A 22,742-nucleotide genomic window follows, 5' to 3' on the forward strand; every position below is an offset into this window, starting at 1 on the left:
CTTTTTAAAATCCAGATCCATATCAGAATTATCTTGAAATCTTTTGAAAAATACAAATGCTCAGATATTGCTTTTTTCTTTCTCTAGAGTTATAGATATGTTTCTAATGAGCTGTCGTATTTAAAAACACTGACTATATGAAGATCTTTTACTTTTATCTAGATTGTTTTACTTTCTCTATTTCATTCTCAGTGCTCCCATTTCATTTAGTTTATGTTTTCCAATTTCTCCATCTCTCTCTCTCTTTTTATATACTTTCTCAGGTCTTTACCAAGTGTAGTAGAAAAGTTTTTTATATACATATATATAAACAATAATAAAACATATTTTTCAGGAAACATGAATTTTTGCCTAACTAAAAAATTATGACATTTTGATTCCACCTGTTAATATGAATAGAATGCTAGATTTCTAACCAAAAAATATATACACTACAAGCAACAAAGGTTTACTGTATAGCATAGGGAACTAGAGTCAATATCTCATAATAGTCTATGATGGAAAATAATTCCAAAAATAATATATGTGTATCTGTATAACTGAATCACCTTGTTGTGCACCTGAAACATTGTAAGTCAACTATACTTTAATAAAATATGCATGTTTTTAAAAAGAAAAGAAAATTATAAGGTTTTCTAAATTCTATGACACCTACAGAAAAAAAGGAGGATTAAATGAGATCAAATTAAATTTCTTTGTCAAATTTCTTAGTCAAAGATCAAATCCATTTCTTAAAGGCAAGTTTTAATGACATGCGAAGAGTTGACTCATTGAAAAAGATCCCGATGCTGGGAGGCACTGGGGGCAGGAGGAGAAGGGGACAACAGAGGATGAGATGGCTGGATGGCATCACCGACTTGATGGACATGAGTTTGAGTAAACTCCGGGAGTTGATGATGGAGAGGGAGGCCTGGCGTGCTGCAATTCATGGGGTCACAAAGAGTCGGACACGACTGAGCGACTGAACTGAACTGAACTGATGTGCATAGTGATATAATTTACTATTAACTTCCAGAATGGCCTCCTTTTCTAAGATTTAGATTTGCTAATTACACATTAAACACGACTTGCAGTTTTTTAGCTAAGATTACACCAATGTCTTTGGTGCTATTTATTCACGAAATGGCCTATTATATATTTTTATAAATAACTAGTTGATCCCTGTGATGTTTTCTTATCTTAAACTGCTTAAAAATCTAAGGCTAAGATGAAAGAATTATTAAAGGAATTTTTCCTAGCAAAAGAAGGATATCACAAATTTTTAATGAAAGGTTGTGCCACCTTTTTTTTTTTTTTGTAAATCATGAGGCTGGAAGTGTAACACTTCATAAATAGCTATATCAGTTTATGAATTTATGTAACATTTAAAAGTTGCCCACTAAATAGCTACTGTAGGTATCCCTGTTTGTTCTTCTCAGCAAGGAATATACAATCCGCTGAGTAATAAGTAAAGATGTTGCACGATATTGTAGAAAGAATGAGAAATAAAATTCCCCCATTGATAGATACAATTTAATTGTTCTTTTAAATCAATTTTTAATTTGACTCTCTTAGAATTTCTTAATGTTTTAGCGATCTTAATCATTCATTAATACCAGTATATAATCCTTTAGTTCATTTCACCTGCATCATTTAATTCACTTGACATAACAATCAAATGAAACAAAACTTAATGTTCCTATATATTTCATGTATATGAAGTATGACAAAAGATTCTTTGCTTGCCTAAACTTTAGTCAGGCTCTTGAATCTTCCCCTGGGCAGAACTCTTCACTTTGATGTAAAATCTAGTTTCAGCATGAACCCTCCTAAGTCAGTTTAATCAGAACCCTCACCCTCCATATCTGATTTTGATATCTAATCATATTACCCATCTACCAGACAATGTCTAATCACCTTAGTCTGTCCCAGACAAGAATCCTGGTATTTCAGTTTAGCCAGAATCCCCCTTAGCTCTGGGGTTTCTTCTTAATAGTTTTGTTATCTGCTGACCTCCACCTGCAACCTGTTCCTTGGCTGTAAGTTCCCACTAGCTTATGCTGTATTTGGAGTTGAGCCCAATCTCCCTCCCCCACTGTACAATCCCATTGCAATGTCCCATATACGGTTGCAGCGGTACTGAAGCAACTCTGCCTTACCACGTTTAACAGGTGTCATTGAATATGTTTTCTTTAACAATTCTATGACATATATATATATATGTAATAGCTGACTTGATATATATGTAATAGATTTAACATCTATTATAAATTATTCCAGCATCAGAGTCTTTAATAGTGAGTCAGTTCTTTGCAGCAGATGGCCAAAGTATTGAAGTTTCAGCTTCAGCATCAGTCCTTCCAATGAATATTCAGGACTGATTTTCTTTAGGATAGACTTGGTTGATCTCCTTGCAGTCCAAGGGCTCTCAAGAATCTTCTCCAACACCACAGTTCAAAAGCATCAATTCTTCAGCACTCAGTATTCTTTACAGTCCAACACTCACATCCATACATGACTACTGGAAAAACCACAGATTTCATTAGACAGACCTTTGCTGGCAAAGTAATGTCTCTGTTTTTAATATGCTGTCTAGGTTGATCATAGCTTTTCATCCAAGGAGCAAGCATCTTTTAATTTCATGGCTGCAATCACCACCTGCAGTGATTTTGGAGCCCCCTAAAATAAAGTCTGAAACTGTTTCCATTGTTTACTCATCTATCAGCCATGAAGTGATGGGACACGATTACATGATCTTATTTTTCTGAATGTTGAGCTTTAAGCCAACTTTTTCACTCTCATCTTTCACTTTCATCAAGAGGTTCTTTAGTTCTTCTTCACTTTCTGCCATAAGGGTGGTGTCATTGGCATATCTGAGGTTATTGATATTTCTCCAGGCAATCTTGATTCCAGCTTGTGTTTCATCTAGCCCTGCGTTTTGCATGATGCATTCTGCATTTAAGTTAAAGAAGCAGGGTGACAATATGCAGCCCTGAAGTACTCCTTTCCTGATTTGGAACCAGTCTGTTGTTCCATGTCCAGTTCTAACTGTTGCTTCTTGACCTGCATACAGATTTCTCAAGAGGCAGATCAGGTGGTCTGGTATTCCCATTTCTTGAAGAATTTTCCACAGTTTGTTGTGATCCACACAGTCAAAGACTTTGGCGTAGTCAATAAAGCAGAAATAGATGTTTTTCTGGAACTCTCTTGCTTTTTTGATGATCCAACAGATGTTGGCAACTTGATCTCTGGTTCCTCTGCCTTTTCTAAACCCAGCTTGAGCATCTGGAAGTTCATGGTTCACATACTGCTGAAGCCTGGCTTGGAGAATTTTGAGAATTATTTTGCTGGCGTGTGAGATGAGTGCAATTGTGCGGTAGTTTGAACACTCTTTGGCATTGCCTTTCTTTGGGACTGGAATGAAAACACCTTTTCCAGTCCTGTGGCCACTGGTGAGTATTCCACATTTGCTGCCATATTGAGTGCAGCACTTTAACAGCACCATGTTTTAGGATTTGAAATAGCTCAACTGGAATTCCATCACCTCCACTAGCTTTGTTTGTAGCGATGTTTCCTAAGGATGAGAGGTTGGATGGCACCACTGACTCAATGGACATGAGTTTGAGTAAGCTCTGGGAGTTGGTGATGGACAGGGAATCCTGGTGTGCTACCGTACATGGGGTTAGAAAGAGTCTGACATGACTGAGCAACTTATTCCATGGGAGTTGGATGGACAGGTAAGCCTGGCCTGTTGCAGTCCATGGAGTCACAAAGAGTTGGACACAACTGAGTGACTAAACCGAACTGAAGAATTAAAATATCATCTTGCCCACTCTGAAATTGAATGCATGCGTCTGAGTGCTAAACCGCTTCAATCATGTCTGACCCTTTGTAACCCTATGGACTGCAGCCCACCAGGCTCTACTGCCCATGGGATTCTCTGGGCATGAACACTGGAGTGGGCTGCCATGCCCTCCTCCAGGATATTCCCAGCCCAGGGATTGAACCTGTGTTCCTTACATACCCTGCACTGGCACTTTACCACTAGTGCCACCTTGGAAACCCCTGAAATGGAACAGATCTAAATATATCATCAATTCAATCGCAGTTTTCAACTAAGCACCCTTCATAATGAACACTTGTAGTAAGCATATATTACTGAGGATCCATCAATTGAGGAAAATTTTAAAAAAATCTCTTTGAAGCAGTATTCCAATAGTACAGCTTTTTAAATTTTTTTTTACCACTAGTATTTCTTTATAAAAATATAAACTAAAGTCCCATACTACACCTAGCTCTCATTATTTTGGTTTTAGAATCCCATGAATACAGGATTAGAAGGTACACTAAAGATTCAAAAACACTAATTAATTCTAGAACTCAGAGACATCAATTCAGAAAATTAAAGACTCTAGATATCTACATTTCTAACAACATCCTGGTGATTCTAATACAGATTATCAATGGAATACACTATGTCCATCAGATTAATTTAGCATGAAAAGATTTCTGTAATCTCTGAGAAATCCTTGGCATTTTCCTGATTTCTTTTTTCCTACCTCCTTTGCCCTTATATCTTAATAAGGTCATAGAATTCTAAGAATTTGGAATTGAAAGCCTGGTACAAATGTTTAAAATTTAGAGTTTTATTAGCAGAAAGAAGTAGTGCAGGATTTTCAAGACCATAAACTTTGATACAAAACTTTACTCACATTCTAGACAGAAAGATGGGACATAGAAACGCTGTTCCTTTTTTCAGTTCATACTTGCTAAGGATGATGAGGTAGATATTCATCATAAAAATTAACATCTATGGTGAATTTGCTGCCATAAAACTTCCATGGAATATTAGCAATAATAGCATTCCTATTTCAATCTCTTAAAGTTAAAAATATTAGATGTAGAGATCATTAATTATTCAGAGGTATAACTTTTTCTTATTTAATAATTTTAACCTACAATTTACACAGGAAACTATTTTTAATTTGGAAATAATTTTTACCTTCCCCAAATCAGATAGATTTTCTTCATTTTTTCTTATGATGATTCTAAATGCTTTGTTGGAGATGCTACTAATTACTCTACCAGGTATATTTAGTTTCATGATAAACCGTTCTAAGAGATAGTGTCTTTAAATGTCAAATGCTTATTTATCAATTAATCTTCTGTGGATTAGTGATTTGGTTTGGAGTCAGTAAATCATTGTGCCAGGGGTCTGTGCCAGGATCAGTCAGAAGTTCTCAACTTGGCTCACTCTTGCGTCTGTAGTCAGTTTCAAGTTTACTGGGAAGCTTGGTGGACTTCCACCTTGGTGGAAGAAGGTGGACTGTGCCCAAAGCGCATCGTCCTCTGTGGGGCCCTGTCTTCCAGCAGACCAACGTGGGCTTGCTTATTCATACTTGTTCACAGGATTCTCAACGACAGAAAGAACAGATCTCAAAAACACCATTCTTTTCGTCATATTTGCCATGTTCCACTGCCCAAAACAAGTAGCATGGTCAAACTTAAGAAATAAGAAAATAGACTCACTTCTCGATGAGAGGTTTAACTTTATAAGCACACAAATGCAGGATGGTAAATTACTGCAACTAGATTAACTCAGTGATTTATACTGCTATTTACATGTTTAAGTATATAATTGAAAGTCTTGAGTTCAGTAATGTGGATAAACCATAATTTTTAAGATGCTAACTGGATTGACTTTTTCCTTTTCTGATATTCTTTTTATTGGAATATTTAGTTCGTTAACATTTAATCAAATTATATCTATATTTACATCTACCATCCATTTACTCTTTGGCCAGCCAATTTTACGTTACCTTACTCTCTCTTTCTTTAACCTAATTTTAGTTAGATTGGATATTTTTACTATTAAATTTTTTACTCTCTTCATTTAGAAATTTTATCAAATGATGTATTAGCAAAAACAAGGTTTTAAATTTTGATAATATTTTAGTGAAAGAATTTATTTTGGACTAGTTTAAGGGACTCAGGAAGGAACAATGGAGTGCATGTATTATAGGAACCGTATCGGTGGACAAAGGGCAAGAGAGGAAATGGGGTTAATGCAACTTCGAGCCATTCAATGGGGCTCTTCAACTCGCAGCTTTGGTGGAATATAATAACCGCCAGGAAGATTGGATTCAGGGAATATACCCAACCTTTATTCTTCTGACTTCTGACTTCATGCCAGTACTTTCTAATAACCAAAGCTAATAAGAGGTGAATACTCAAGAATGCTGATGCAACGTCAGCCTCCTGGGGTAGAGAAGAAGACAAAGACAGATAACTGATTTATCTAGAATATGGCAAACAGAATACACAGCACAGAACTCATAATTCATTTACATTGCTTTACTGGTTAAACATAAATCTTGTTTTATTTGGTCTAATGTTAGCCACAACTATATTACTTCCCAAACAAAGCCAAAACTTCAGACTCATTAACTCTGTTAGCTCTAATTTCTATATACTCTTGTCATGCATTTTAATTCTGTATATTTAAACTTCATAACTCTTCATTATTATTACTGTTTTGCTTGTTGTTTAGTCACTAAGTCATGTCTGACTCTTTTGTGACCCTGTGGACTGTAAACTGTTAGGCTCCTCTGTTCATGGGATTTCCCAGGCAAAAATACTGGAGCAAGTTTCTATTTGCTTTTCCTAACTCAGGGATCTTCCTGACCCAGGGATCAATTACCACTGAGCCAATATATGTACCCTTGTTTCTTCCTGCATTTCTAGCTTCTATAGCTTTACTGTTTAAAGAACAATATTTGGCATTTCTTTTAATTCATATTTATTATGGTAAAAATTATCTCAATTTTCACATATTTGTAAATGACTTTTTCCTCTTCATTCTGAAGGCTTTTATTCTAGCTTTAAAACCCCAGAGTAACAGTTTTGTTATTCAACACTTTATGATTTGTCTTCTGGCTTTTTAAATTCTTATTGAGAAAATAGACAAGTTCTTTTGTTGTTGCTTTAAAGTTGCTTTGTTTTTCTCAGCTTGTTAAGATTTTCTTTTTGTCTTGCTTTTCTGTAACTTTTACTTTTCTGTTATCAATGAATCAATATTCTTTAATCCCATTTTATCATCATAGGCTTTCCTTAATATACAGCTTACTGTCTTCAACAGTTGTGAATATTTTCAGTAATTTTCTCTTCAAAATTTTTTCTGGTACTTTCTCTCTCTTCTCTCTCTAAATTCCATAAACATATCCAGCCATACTCACAGGTTCTGATCACACTCAAGGGCAAAAGAATCATACAATGTACCTGAGGATGGGAATCCTGAAGGACATCTCATAATTCCAATAACCACAGAGAACAATATCCCTGATACATCTGGGAACACCATTTCTTTTCCTTGAGGGTTTAAACAAGCAAATATAGTATTATATTAAATACTAATGATGTAAGATCTGTTCTCAGGAAAAATGTAGTCTTTCTGGAAGAAAAAATTATATCTTCTCATGGTAAAATTTCATTTTTTAAGAGAACTGCTGCTATTAAAGTAGAGCCAAAGTGGAATAAAGTGATATATTTTCATGAGAAATTGAATGCATATTAAGAAATAAAATAAGCTATTTTGAATAATGAAGAATGCTGCTTTATCCATGTCATTAAATAAACTGAAATTTCAGAATTGATAAAATGTTAAGCTTATAAAATTATTGTCTATTCACTATATGGATAGCACAAATCACTGATTTCTCTGTTTTCCTTTCTGATTACATTTGAGTAGATATATTCTTTCCTACTTAGTGTTGAAAAATTATATTGGGGAGAAAGGAAGAGTTGAAGAATTAATATACAGTTACAATAGCAGCTTGCATAGCAACATTCTTTAAAGGAAAAGTACAAATTCAAAAAAAATGAAATAAAGCAAATATTGACTGATTGCCTAATATGTATCATAGTGTTTTTCGCTGCTTACCTATATAACCCACACCACTGTAGCCATAAAATGGTTAGCCAATAATACTAAGAGCTCATGCAACATCATTAAATATTGTTCTCCGTCACCATCCATCACACCATTCAAGATTCATCTCTAAGGGAATCAAAATGCTTTTTTTCTAACAAATGCAGTAAAGCCCTAATTTCATCCCACAACCTTTACTCTTTAAAACTAAAAGGCAGTGATTATACTACCTGACCTTGCACATATAAGCCAGCTCAATCCATTCATTAATTCCTGCTCCACAACACATAAATGATATCTCTGAAACTCTGGTGCCATTTACAGCTGTCTTCCCATTCCCAAATGCTCCTTAGTTTTTGCTTTTGGTTTGACCCACTTCTAATTCAATTATACCTATACCTATACCTTTACCCAATTTTACCTATATTCAACCAACCCTTGTTTATTGCTTTATTTCCCTTATTTTTGTCCCGCTTTTTTCTGTAGGATTTGCATACTAAATTAGTTTTTTCAGACTAGATTTATGACATTTCTCCAGGCTTTGGTTTCAGAGATTTTCTCTTTTTATCCTTGGTGGCCACAGATAGGCACTCTCACCCAAACACTATCCTTTGGAAATTCAAAAATTGGCATAGTCTAACTTAGTCATCAGCTACTAGCACATCTCTCCCCTAATTCATCCTATGAGGGGAAATATAGACTCTAGGCAAACATAAGTCAAAGGGAACAAGAAAGCAGAGTAAAAATGAATCGAGCTATTCATCGATTAGGGCTTCCCTGATAGCTCAGTTGGTAAAGAATCTGCTTGCAAAGCAGGAGACCATGGCTTAATTCCTAGGTTGGGAAGATTCACTGCAGAAGGGATAGTCTACCTCTTCCAGTATTATTGGGCTTTCCTTGTGGCTCAGCTGGTATAGAATCCGTCTGCAATGTGGGAGACCCAGCTTTGATCTCTGGGTTGGGAAAATCCCCTGGAGAAAGGAAAGGCTATCTAGTCCAGCATTCTGGCCTAGAGAATTCCATGGACTGTATAGTCCACGGAGTAGCAAAGAGTCAGACATGACTGAGCAACTTTCACTTCCATTCATAAATTATAAATAACTCTCAAAATCATTATATTTACACCATAGAGGCTTGGGGAGAACTAAATAAAAAAAAAAAAATTGCAAGCAATTTTATTTGGCACAGTGCCTGACACATAGGGTTGCAAAGCATTGAACAGGAATGAAGTGACTTAGCCCACACGGATGCACACACTGGCACATTATAAGTATTCAATAAATATTCATTTTAACTTTCTGTGGAATAAAGCATTGTTTTTACAGAAGAGTTCTCACCCATTTTCTTTGTTTTTGCTGATGGTCCCTTAACTAAGTATTTTTTAGAAACTATAAAATTTGACATAAAGCAATTAGTATACTTGGGGATTAATCCAGGCAAATTTGTTTTAATAACTTTTAATTCACTTTGGTCATCAAGAGAATCTTAAATGAAGCAGAGCCACAGTGATTATCTAATACAAATGACAATCCATCAATATGAAAAAACCAAGTACATATATGTTATATGTATGTAAATTCATTATACATTTACATAATATATACATATATGCAAATATGTGTGCATATTAAAAAGCAGAGACATTACTTTACCAACAAGGGTCCATATAGTCAAAGCTATGGTTTTACCAGTAGTCATGGATGAATGTAAGAGTTGGACTATAAAGAAAGATGAGCATTGAAGAATTGATGCTTCTGACTGCTGATGGGCATCTAGGTTGCTTCCATGTCCTGGCTATTATAAACAGTGCTGTGATAAACACTGGAGTACACGTGTCTCTTTCAGTTCTGGTTTCCTTGGTGTGTATGCCCAGGAGTGGGATTGCTGGGTCATATGGCAGTTCTATTTCCAGTTTTCTAAGGAATCTCTACACTGTTCTCCATAGTGGCTGTACTAGTTTGCATTTTGAACTGTGGTGTTGGAAAAGGCTTTTGAGAGTGCCTTGGACTGCAGGGAGACCCAACCAGTCCATCCTAAAGGATATCAGTCCTGAATATTCATTGGAAGGACTGATGCTGAAATTCCAATACTTTGGCCACCTGATGTGAAGAATCGACTCATTGGAAAAGACCCTGATGCTGGAAAAGATTGAAGGCAGGAGGAGAAGGGGATGACAAAGGATGAGATGGTTGGATGGCATCACCGATGCGATGGACATGAGCTGGAGTAGGCTCTAGGAGTTGGTGATGGACAGGGAAGCCTGGCGTACTGCAGTCCATGGGGTGGCAAATAGTAGGACGTGACTGAGCAACTGAACTGACTGACTAACATATGTATAATATTAACTTTCTTTTATTGTCTATTTATGTGATTTGACTATCTTATAAAATGCTTCACACATTATGTGATGCTAATATTCTTATTGCTTTTTAAGTTGTAAAGAATTCCCTTGGACATTGTCAGATTTTAAAATGACCGAGCCTTTAAAAGGCATTTCACTTGGGGTTCTAATAATAAGCTTAAATGTAAAATATCATGTGGATGAAGACTTACAAGGTACAAAATAGATATGCTCTTCAGATTTTATAATAACCTCTCCTGATGATAAGGAAGTTCAGAAAAATGTTAATATTCATATTTCTGTCTTTAAGATCTACTTTTGCTTCAAAGTGCATAAGACAGTTTTTCTTTCCACTTTACTACAGTACATGGAACACAGCAACAGAATAAAGTACAAGGGAACCAGGATCTGGTGGATTATATGCATATGAGTTGACTATAACTGTGGAGACAGCAAATGTAAGTCCACATTTTTATTTTTCTGCCTCACAAATTAAACATGTCATTTCAAAGTATTTCCCATTTCAGAGAGTGAACTTCGATCCATCATTATCAAACTTACTATAAGAACACAAAAAGCAGTCCTATAAATACTAATTCATACTGTTATCACTGAATAGAAAGTAATCTAAGTAACAAATTCACTTTGGAATGGAGAACTAAAAAATATTAAGATATTTCTTGATTAGTATAGAGTAACAAGAAGAGAAGGATCGTCTTTAGCTATTCTGTCATCAGTTCTTTGGTGACAAATCGGTGACTGATAGAAACTTCTTGACAATGCTTTGACATTTTGCTGCTTTGTTGTATTTCTGTGGTGAGAGAAACACTTTTTCTACAAACTAATTCCCCAAAACTAAAAATAAAATTATAATTTATAGTATATTTTGGTGGAAATATTTAAATCTGAGCACAAAAATGCCTTGGTTTTTGTCCTGTGTTACTCACTATGTTTCTGATTTCAGCCAAATCTCTTTATGAACTTCATTTTCTTTATTTGTAAAATTATATAATTATTTTATTTTACTAATTAACCTTACAAGTTTTGTTTCAGAATCAATGAAATAATGTACATAAATTTACCTTTTATACAGCAAAGCTCTCTAATAAAATTAGCTATTACTATACTTCAATATTATAAAAATTATAACATTCTACTTTTCAAAACATGCTAATGAGCCTTTATTTCAATAAAGGTAATAAAAAGTGCTATCATTAATAATTTCTGTCTGCTGAGGGAATCTAATGTATATTCAGGAACTATTATTTATTAGGACTTTTTAGTTTATCTATAAATCAATGTTTAGAAAGTTTATTTGGCAAACTATTTCATTATATAGCAAAGTGTTAGTCACTCAATCATGTCTGACTCTTTGTGACCCCACAGACTGTAGCCCTGCCAGGCTCCTCTGTCCATGGAATTCTCCAGGAGAAGTAGCCATTCCCTTCTCCAGGGGATCATCCCAATCCAGGGATTGAAACCGAGTCTCCTGCATTACAGGCAGATTCTCTACTGTCTGAACCACCAGGGAAGTCATTAAAAAAAAAAAAAAAAAAGAAGAATATATATATATGTATAGAGAGAGAGAGAAGAAACTGAGACTCAGATGAATAAATAGTTTGAGGAGCACAATAGTTAGACACAGATCTCAAATTTGAATTCCTGTTTCTGTTTTGAACTGAAAACTCTTGAGACACCCACTTCTGTATTACTAACTTATTAATAAGAAGGGAATAAGCTTGTCATATACAGCTGACTGAAGATAAAGGTTAAGATTTTGAAATTCAGCCATTAATCAAGGCTTCATTCACATTTTATGAAAGTCCATTTGCATGCAGTCTATATATATATTCATCTCCCTGTAATTTATGCCATCTTCAACATACCATTCTCATCGTTTTATAGGAATGGTACTGTTTCCCTACTCATAATGCATCACTTAACTTGGAGAAAGGCTACCGCAGGTCAAGTAGCCCCAAATGCCTTGAGCTAATTAGTATTAGTAATTAATATGTTCCACTAAGTGACGCCAACTGGTTAAATTTGAAAGTGAAAGTGCAAGTCGCGCAGTCTGTCCGACTATTTGAGACCCCATAGACTAAACAGTCCATGGAATTCTCCAGGCCAGAAGACTGGAGTGGGTAGCTGTCAGGAAGCGTTTAACAAGAGGCTTCCTGTGTGCTGAGGAATCCAGGCATTTCTCATTACGGTGATAAGTACCCTCTTCCTTTTTATGAACCATACGGTAAAAGGTGATTGCTTGTAACTCTCTCTTTGGTAGGGATGTCTTATGTTTTGTATATCTGGAATTTTAATCTTTATCTTTGCTGAGAATGACTACCTTGTAAGACAGTATATGTGCCCACACCATGTTGATTAAAACACCTTTGCTCCATCAGAGCTTGGGTCCCTGTGTCTTTCTTTCTTTCCTTCTCTCTGTATTTCTGGCTAATTCCTTGGAGCGCGGAGGCCCGCTGAGCTCACTTTCTTGCCTGGGCTTCTAAGACCCTCTGGAGAAGGCGCCCTGTGCCTTCTATTGGCTCTCCGCGTAAACCAGGGGATATCAGCCTCTTTCTCTCTCTCACTTTCTTATCGTCGACTCCGGACCACCACGTTCCGGTCCATTAAAGGACCAACAGGTAGCCTTTCCTTTCTCCAAGGCATCTTCCCAACCCCCTGATCGAACCAAGGTCTCCCGCATTGCAGGCAGATTCTTTACCAGCTGAGCCACAAGGGAAGCTCAAGAATACTGGAGCGGGCATCCTATCCCTTCTCCAGGGGACCTTCCCAACCCAGGAATTGAATCAGGGTCTCCTGCAATTGCAGGCAGATTCTTTACCAACTGAGCTATCAGGAAGCTCAGGTTAAATTTATTGGGTGAAAAGAAAAAAAAAAAAAAAAAAAGAGGAAAAAGAAGATGATAAAGGGATAAAGCAGGAGTTCCTACTTGTTCAGTCGTTGAGCCACGTCCAGCTCTTTGGGACCGAATGGACTACAACACGCCAAGCGTCTCTCTCCTCCACCATCACCCGGAGCTTGCTCAAACTCATGTCCATTGAGTCAGTGATGCCATCCGATCATCTCATCCTCCAGCATCCCCTTCTCCTCCTGCCCTCAATCTTTCCCAGCATCAGGGTCTTTTCCAAAGAGTCAACTCTTCGCATAAGGTGACCAAAGTATTGCAGTTTTAGCTTCAGCATCAGTCCTTCCAATGAATATTCAGGGTTGGTTTCTTTAGCATTGAATGACTCGATCTCCTTGTTCTCCAAGGAATTCTTGAGTCTTTTCCAGCACCTCAATTCAAAGGCATCAATTCTTCAGCACTCAGCCTTCATTATGGTCCAAATCTCACTTCCATACACAACTACTGGAAAAATCATAGCTCTGACTCTGCAGACTTTTGTTGGCAAAAGGATGACTCACTTTTTAATATGCTATCTAGGTTTGTCATTGCTTTTTTGCAAGGAGCAAACATTTTTAATTTTGTGGCAGCAGTCATCATCTGCAGATATTTGAAGCCCAAGAAAATAAAATCTGTCACTGTTTCCACTTTTTTCCTATCTATTTGCCATGAGGAGATGGGACCAGGTCCCACGATCTTCCTTTTTTAAATATGGACTTTTAAGCCAGCCTTTCACTCTCCTCTTTCAACCTAATCAAAAGGCTTTTTAGTTCCTCCTTGCTTTCTGCCATTAATGTGGTATCATCTGCATATCTGAGGTTGTTGATATCTCTTCCAGAAATCTTGATTCCAGGTTTTGACTCATCTGGCCCAGCATGTCGCATGCTATACTCTGCATATAAGTTCAATCTTATAATTCTTTCCAAATTTGGAACCAGTCTGTTGTTCCATGTCCAGTTCTAACTGTTGCTTCATGCCCTGCATACAGGCTTCTCAGGAGACTGGTAAGGTCATCTGGTATTCCCATCTCTTTAAAAATTTCCACAGTTTGTTGTGATTCACACAATCAAAGGTTTTAGCATAGTCAATGAAGCAGAACTAGATTTTTTTTTTTTAATTCCCTTGCTTTTTCTATGATCCAGCAGATGCTGGCAGTTTGATCTCTGGTTCCTTTGTCTTTTCTAAATATAGCTTGTGTATCTGGAAATCAGTTCACATACTGCTGAAGCCTAGCTTGAAGGATTTTGAGTATAATCTTGCTAGCATGTGAAATGAGTGCAATTGGACAGGATTTGAAATGGCTCAGTTGTAATTCCATCAGCTCCACTAGCTTTGTTCGTAGTAATGCTTCTTAAGGCCCACTTGACTTCACTTTCCAGGATGTCTGGCTCTAGGTGAGTGACCATACCATCATGGTATATGGATCATTAAGACCTTTTCTGTATAGTTCTTCTGTATTCTTGCCACCTCTTCTTAATCTCTTCTGCTTCACTTAGGTCCTTGCTCTTTCTGTCCTTTATTGTACCATTTCTCTCCTTTATAAGAAGTGCTATGCATACCTACTAGCCTCAAAGCAAATTGTTTTCAATCCAACTTTTAAAAGATGTGTATGTAATAATATGGCACATTTTGATTTTTCTAGTGAGTCCAATCAAATATAAGAATGCTGGGGGCAGTTATTTTGCTTTTTTTTCTTTGTCAAGTCAAAATTTGTATACAAATTACATGCTAAAACTTGAACCCTTATCCAAACCTTTATCTATGCCTCCCACAACTCGTAAGCTCATTCCAACCTTTAATAAAATTTCTCCATCTATTTTTCAGTTTCCACTTACGTGATAGATCAGGGTAGACTGTGGCCAGGTTTGTGGATGAGTTAAGAGATGGTTAAATGTAGGACATACTTTGAGGAAATAATGAAACAGGATCAAATGGAACGCAAGCCTTAAGAAGAAATCATGGTAAAAATTAGCTAGGAGATGTGGTGATGCTAATGATTTTACAAGAACTACACATGAAATAAAGGTGTTGTAGAGCAAACTCTATGTGAAAAAACAAAACAAACAAAAAAAGTGTTCTTCAAAGGAGTCAAAATGACCTGGCACTTATATTTAAGCAAGCATGGCAAGAATGATTCAAAATCTTTCTATAAAACAATAATTCCTTTCCTTATTTTTAGCTAATAGTTTCAGGCTCACTTAAGACTTAATGAGTTTCCTACTGTCCCAAGCATTTTCACATTTAATTACTGAACTCATAATATGGGCCACTGTAACTTGGTATGAATAACCTTAATTTGCAGATGAGGTACCGTCAGCTGTTTAATGGAATGCATTTTAAAAAGTGACTGAACCAAGACTACTTACTCAGAATTCAATGTCCCTTTAAGTAGCCTCAGCTGTGAGGACATTTTCTGTTATTATTGAAGTGTTCTTACTAATTTTGGTAAAATTTGGATTTGCTAGACGTATTAGTAGCATAGAATCTGGATGATATCTACAATTCTTTTACTCTTTCTCACCAGCAGAATTACCCAATGACAGGAGTTTTCCAGTGCCTCACATACGTGTTGCTGGGACAAATCATAAAATCACATAAAAGCATTCACACAAATTCATTTCTATTAACTTTGTACTCAAATTCCAAGATAAGTCTAGCAATGCTTTAACCACCTGGGTGTGGATGATCCAATTTGCAGATTTTCTGTTACTTAGTTACATCTTTGGCTAGCTTCAGTAGTGTTCTCTTCTCTTGGTGAGATGTGTGTTCAGTGTTAAAAATCTTATTGTGTTGTTAATAGCATTATTTATCCACTGACCTTTATTTTATTGAAGGCAACCCAGAGCAAGTTCATAGAAAACATGGAAGGTGAATTGAAAGTAAATCATGTTGGAGACATGATTTATGGACAGGAAATAAAAACGCATTAATTCATAGAAACTTGGGCCAGCAGCGGGTGTTGGGAGTTTTGTATTCTTAAACCAAAATCCTCTCCATGACTTCCCTGACAAGGAACTATTATAGGTTTTCTCTTTGAAGGGTATCTTTTTTTATTCCACAGCAGGATGAGGCTATTTCAAAAAGTAACAATCTATTAACTGTGCTAGAGAGCTTGACTTCTGAAAGATACAATCTGAGTCTCTAAATTCTATGCTGTTCTTGGCAGAAATGTGGCAAATATGGCTTTGTAGGTTTCTGTGAGAAGCCTTTATTGAGGAGGTCAAAACGGTGTTCAACCATGACTGAATCCTCTCAAAATGAATATATGTTTCTGAATTGACCTTTAGTCAGTCATGTTCTCTAGTCTCTTCTACCTTAAAAAACAGAAGAGAAAAAAACACATGATCTTCCCACAGTGCACATAAGCATAGAGTAATGTATCTCACATAATATATCATGCATTGTAAGGAAAGTATGCATTCAAAACAGACTTTTAAATATAGGAACTGAATCAGCTCATTTTCATAATGTTTCTATTCCATTTAACTTTAAAAAATATTAATATATGTGTTATATACCTTCATATGTGAACTGAAAATTTATATGAAAATTGTGAAACTATATATTACATTTTTCATTTTATTTTATTATATAATAAAAATCATATTTTTCAACATAAAATAGTTCAGCCACTTTGTCTGCTGAGATACGGATATGAACACGTCATATACATAAACTGGTGGGCCTGAGATGGGCCTCTACCCTGGACAGCTGGTGTTTGTCAAGTGGAATAAAATTGAAGCTTTGTTTTCCCTAGATACTCCAAGGACAAAGCTAACGGCAGGGGCTGAGTTCTTCCGGAGTAGCAATAAGTGGGTCACTCCCAAGGTCAAGGAAACCTCTCTGACTATGTACACATAGGAAGGCTCATTGGAGGTCCAAATGGGGGGGGGGGGGGCAACACCCCATAACGAGTGTGGACCTACCCCTAACAGGCCACTGCATTAGAGTTCTTCTTAAAAACACCTGTGCTCACAAGCTGGGGAGCAGCTCAAGTGTGCAAAAAGAAACAAGGTCATTGGCCAAAGGTAAACAAAGACCACACCAGGGAAGCCCCTTAAACAAGACCCAGAAGAAGTGTCCTTTGTAAGTGACTGAAATCTCCTCTTTATTTCTCTCCTCATTCAGGAGGCTTGGTGTGTATTTCTGCCTTAAATAAACTGTTTCTTTGTGCACTCTCCATATGCTGTGCAGAGTCTCTAATAAACAACTTTGTACCTGTTTTTGTAGTCTGAAATTAATTTTTCAAATGGGGCAAGAGCCAGGGGAACTTTGCTTCTAACCTCAAGCCACTGGTCGACTAGTGGCTAGGTATAATTTCTGCACAGGGAAATAAAATCCTGCTTCAAGACTGCTGTCCCTCTGAGAATAGACCAGCCAATTCAGAGCCTTTTGATAGGCACATGGAAGGGCACAGTGGAATCACAACATCCCTAGCATGAAAAAAGAAGTTTGTTTCTGAAAAGAACAGAGCTGTACCTCTCACATTTTCATCAAATTCAACTTCTTGGGAATTAATGTGCTTTCCAGAGCAAGAGAGAGGCCTACATATAAAGACTTTAAAGATTATGTTTTTCAGATAAAAATACTGTAAAATTCCCAGGTATAAAATAATACTTTTTTTTTTAATAATGTAGAATCCAAACAAGGAAGATGCTTTTTCTTCACACACTTCCATATTTAGGAGACACTGAGGACTTAATTCATCAGCAGTATTTACAAAGATATTTTGTCCCACGGGAACTGACAAAGTTTCAGAGACTTTACAAGGATCACTCCTAAAGAATGTTCAGAAATATTGGAGGGCATTTTGTAGAGTGCCACACTGCTGAAGTCTTAATGCAACAGATAGGGGTTAGATCCAGAGAAATATGAGTTACTTATGCCACCGAAAGTCCATTTTTACTAAAGACTGGTGTGGCCTGTGTTACATATAAACATTTCAAAGAGCAAAGCTTTTATAACTTTCTCTTTCTCATAAGACAGATACTTATATTAAGAGAACTTTTTTTTCAGATGGAAATGTTATGAATTTTGAAAAGTTCTTTGAATTGATCTATACATACCAATTTAATAAATAGTGGTTATTTATAAACCAGGTGAACTTTAAGAAGTAGACTCTTTATGAAGATCAACACTGCATGAATGGGGAAGTTGGAGAAGGAGAAAGCAAGACAGAGGATAGGAAAGTCAGTTAGGGAGGTATTCTAATACTCAAGTAGAAAAAAATGCTGAAATGGGTAGAGTTCTAGGGAGAAACTAGAAGGCAAATTTAAGAACCAGTTGGGAAACTGAATCGATGGGACTTCTTAACAGTTATCACAGTGAACAATGTGTCCCAGGGACTGTCATGCATAATTCTCAATTTCAAACTTCTTAGTCTAGCATGAAAAATATTATCACTGATAGTTATATTAATAATATAAGAGGTCTTCAGACAATATTGCAGACATTGCTCCTGCCATGGTTATTTAAACATTATGCCAATATTCTACATCAGATACATTAGTAGCTACATGTAGAACAATAAAATATATATAATTAACATATTTATTTACAATTCAACTTTTAATTACATTTTTATAAACTAATATAAGAATATTTGGGATTCCATGAGAAACAAACTGGACATAAGATAGTATTATAGTCACAACTCCTTTAATATACGATTTCAGAATAAATAAAAAGAAAAAAATAAAACTTAAAGCTTCAATTATTCTATCCAATTTCAGTACTAGAAGACAAACAGTGTCTTAAATTTAAATCTCAATGTCTTAAATTAACAAAAGCTCTTTTCTTTCTCCTCTTACACTAAATGTCCAATTCAAGAGAATTTGATAATTCCAAGCAAAGTACTACTTATAAATGCAGGTTGATTGTGGTTCAAAAGTATGATTGCCATTTCCCGCAACTTGGGAAAAATGAACATGTAAACTGCCAACTATTGTTCTATAATTTATCCTGAAAATGATATCAACTGATTTTTATAGCTTGTTGAAATAGTCTTATGTTACCGTTATGTTGTAAGAAAGCTTAAAATTTATATTCCCTGTGCTCAGGAAGAAGAGAAAATCTAGACAGTCATAAGCATTAGTAATGTCTATTACATATGCTAATTTAATTACCAGATTTTAAGGTGGACACCATAAATACCATGACATTGTCACTATAATAAATGAAAGCAACTTGTTTAAATTCCTTGTCATGAAGTGCAGTTATATTGATATAATAAATCAATTCTCTTATTTACTGTTCACAGACTTCTGTTTTCCAAAGAGGTGCTATAGAAACAAGAAGATCCTGACATACCGTCTTGAATTTATGAAAGCACTTATTGTTAAAAACTGCAAAATGTTTATTCAGACAGTGAATAATACATGTAGTCAGATTTTCCTGGGATTTAGCAAAAATATTCTGAATTGAAATATATATCATATCAGTTTTACCTAGAGAGAAGGTAAAGAAATGCTTGGGTCCTCAGAGAAAATTTAGTCATTTTAACTAAGCACCACTTAGTCCAATCATGTGTTCCCTCCACCTCATCTACTATTTAATATTTTTATATTTTACTTTTTTTATTGATTATATATTTCAATGCCACAAATGAAGTCTGTTGAGAGATCTATATACATAATATGAATATATGACATAAATTAACTACATATAGTATTATACAACTTAAAACTACAACTTGATTCTATAAAGGCTACATTTATTTCTACATGATAGACCATGAACAAAACACAGAGCAACAAATAAATAGCTTAGAAGGTAGTGCATCCAAAATCAATAGCAATAGTTGTTTCTGATTGGTAGGATTTAGTCAGTTCAGTTCAGTCACTCGGTCGTGTCCAACTCTTTGTCACCCCATGGACTGCAGCATGCCAGACCTCCTTGTACATTGCCAACTCCTGGAGTTTACCCAAACTCATGTCCATTGAGTCAGTAATGCCATCCAACAAGCTCATAGTCTATCAGCCCCTTCTCCTCCCACCTTCAATCTTTCCCAGCATCAGGGTCTCTTCCAATGAGTCACCTCTTCCCATCAGGTGGCCAAAGTATTTGAGTTTCAGATTCAACATCAGTCCTTCCAATGAACATTCAGGACTGATTTTCTTTAGGATGGACTGGTTGGATCTCCTTGCAGTTCAAGGGACTGTCAAGAGTCTTCTTCAACACCCGGTTTAAAATCATCAGTTCTTCGGTGCTCAGCTTTCTTTATAGTCCAACTCTCACATCCAAACATGACTACTGCAAAAACCATAGCCTTGACTAGATGGACCTTTGTTAGCAAAGTAATTCTGCTTTTTAATATGCTCTCTAGGTTGGTCATAACTTTCCTCCCAAGGAGTAAGCGTCTTTTAATTTCATGGCTGCAGTCACCATCTGCACTGATTTTGGAGCCCAGAAAAATGAAGTTAGCCACTGTTTCCACTGTTTCCCCTTCTATTTGTCATGAAGTGATGGGACCAGATGACATGATCTTAGCTTTCTGAATGTTGAGTTTTAAGCCAACTTTTTCATTCTCCTCTTTCACTTTCATCAAGAGGCTCTTTAGTTCTTCTTCACTTTCTGTCATAAGGATGGTGTCAACTGCATATCTGAGGTTATTGATATTTCTCCTGGCAATCTTGATTACAGCTTGTGCTTCATCCAGTCCAACATTTCTCATGATGTACTCTGCATATAAATTAAATAGGCAGGGTGACAATATACAGCCTTGATGTACTCCTTTCCCTATTTGGAACCAACCTCTTATTCCCTGTTCAGTTCTAACTGTTGCTTCCTGACCTGCATATAGATTTCTCAAGAGGCAATTCAGGTGGTCTGCTATTCCCAACTCTTTAAGAATTTCTCAGAGTTTATTGTGATCCACACAGTCAAAGGCTTTGGCATAGTCAATAAAGCAGAAATAGATGTTTTTCTTTTTCAACTTGAACTCTCTTGCTTTTTCAATGATCCAATGGATGTTGGCAATTTGATCTCTGGTTCCTCTGGCTTTTCTAAAACCTGCTTGAACATCTGGAAGTTCATTGTTCACATACTGTTGAAGTCTGGCTTGGAGATTTTTGAACATTACTTTACTATTGTGTGGGATGAGTGCAATTGTGCAGTAGTTTGAGCATTCTTTGACATTGCCTCTCTTTGGGATTGGAATGAAAACTGATCTTTTCCAGTCCTGTGGCCACTGATGAGTTTTCCAAATTTGCTGGACTACTAAGTGCAGCATTTCACAGCATCATCTTTTAGGATTTGAAATTGCTCGACTGGAATTCCATCACCTCCACTAGCTTTGTTCATAGTGATGTTCCTAAGGCCCACTTGACTTCATATTCCAGGATGTCTGGTTCTAGGTGAGCGGTAGGATTAAGATGTTAATTGTCTTTGGGAGGTTTTCTGTTTCATGATTTACAATTGACATTCTTTCCCATTGCAATTCTGGTACCTATCAGCACATATTATAAAATAAACCCTGTGTGAAATCGTCAGAATTTCTAAGTTAGAAAACACTTCTAAACAGACTGCACCTGCAGATAAACTTTCTGAACACATGCCATCATTTATTCAACTGTATCAGCTTTGGGAATTAATTTTCTACCTCTTGATTATATACATCTAAAATACATTAATGAATATGCTCATTGTCCACCAATATCCATTTGTTCCCTTCATAGAGAGAATTAGTTCTGGATATATGATTTTCCAAAATGAAGACTACATTTCTTACTTTTTCCTTCCCTTGCATTTATTTCTATGGCTAAATTCTCTCAAATGAAAGCTGCCATTTATCTGTTCCTGGAGATCTGTAGGTTCACTCCATTTTTCTGCTTCTTCCTTATCCCTTTCTTCCCACACTTCCTTTGTAACCGCAGTTCTCCACCATCACCAACTTTTTACAATGAAACAGTCACTTGGAAGAAACCTGAGTTTGTGAAGAATTATGGAACAGAGTTATCATATAAATCCTTCAGTTATTTTTGAGAGATAAGCATTTCTTTATTTAAGCTACTGTTACTTCTAGTTTTCTATAAATGTTAGCCACACACAATCTTAATTTGATGAATAACACAATACATCAAATAATCATTTTAGGAATTAAATAAGTTCTATGAGTTTAGCATGTTATCTCTTATGTGCTAAATGTTTAGTTAAATGTTACCTATTATTTCTCTTTTAATAGTTATTTAAAATGATTTATATGTGTTCAAACAAAATAAGTCAATTTAAGAAACAGTTATTGACAACCCTCTCTTTCTAAGCATCAAAAAACAAGAGAGAAAGTCAAGCTTCTGTTCTTAAAAAAAATTTTCATTGGGAGTAAATGCTGAAATAATTATGATAAAATGAAAACATATATAGCTTTCCACAATTCAGTTACATACTAGGTGTTCTACAGATTAAAAGTAGTTTTAAGCAATTATTATTTCACATATGATTCATACATAAAATTAAAAATCTAAGACAAAGTTTGTAGAACAAATCCTTTCAATCACCTCTTTTACAACAAAATACTTCCTTTTTAAAAAATAAAATACACCTTAGATTGATTATGGAGCTTGACACTTGAAAATATTTTCTTCTGACTCTCAGTT

The sequence above is a fragment of the Dama dama genome, chromosome 31 (genome assembly GCF_033118175.1).
Source record: "Dama dama isolate Ldn47 chromosome 31, ASM3311817v1, whole genome shotgun sequence".
Taxonomy (NCBI): Eukaryota; Metazoa; Chordata; class Mammalia; order Artiodactyla; family Cervidae; genus Dama; species Dama dama.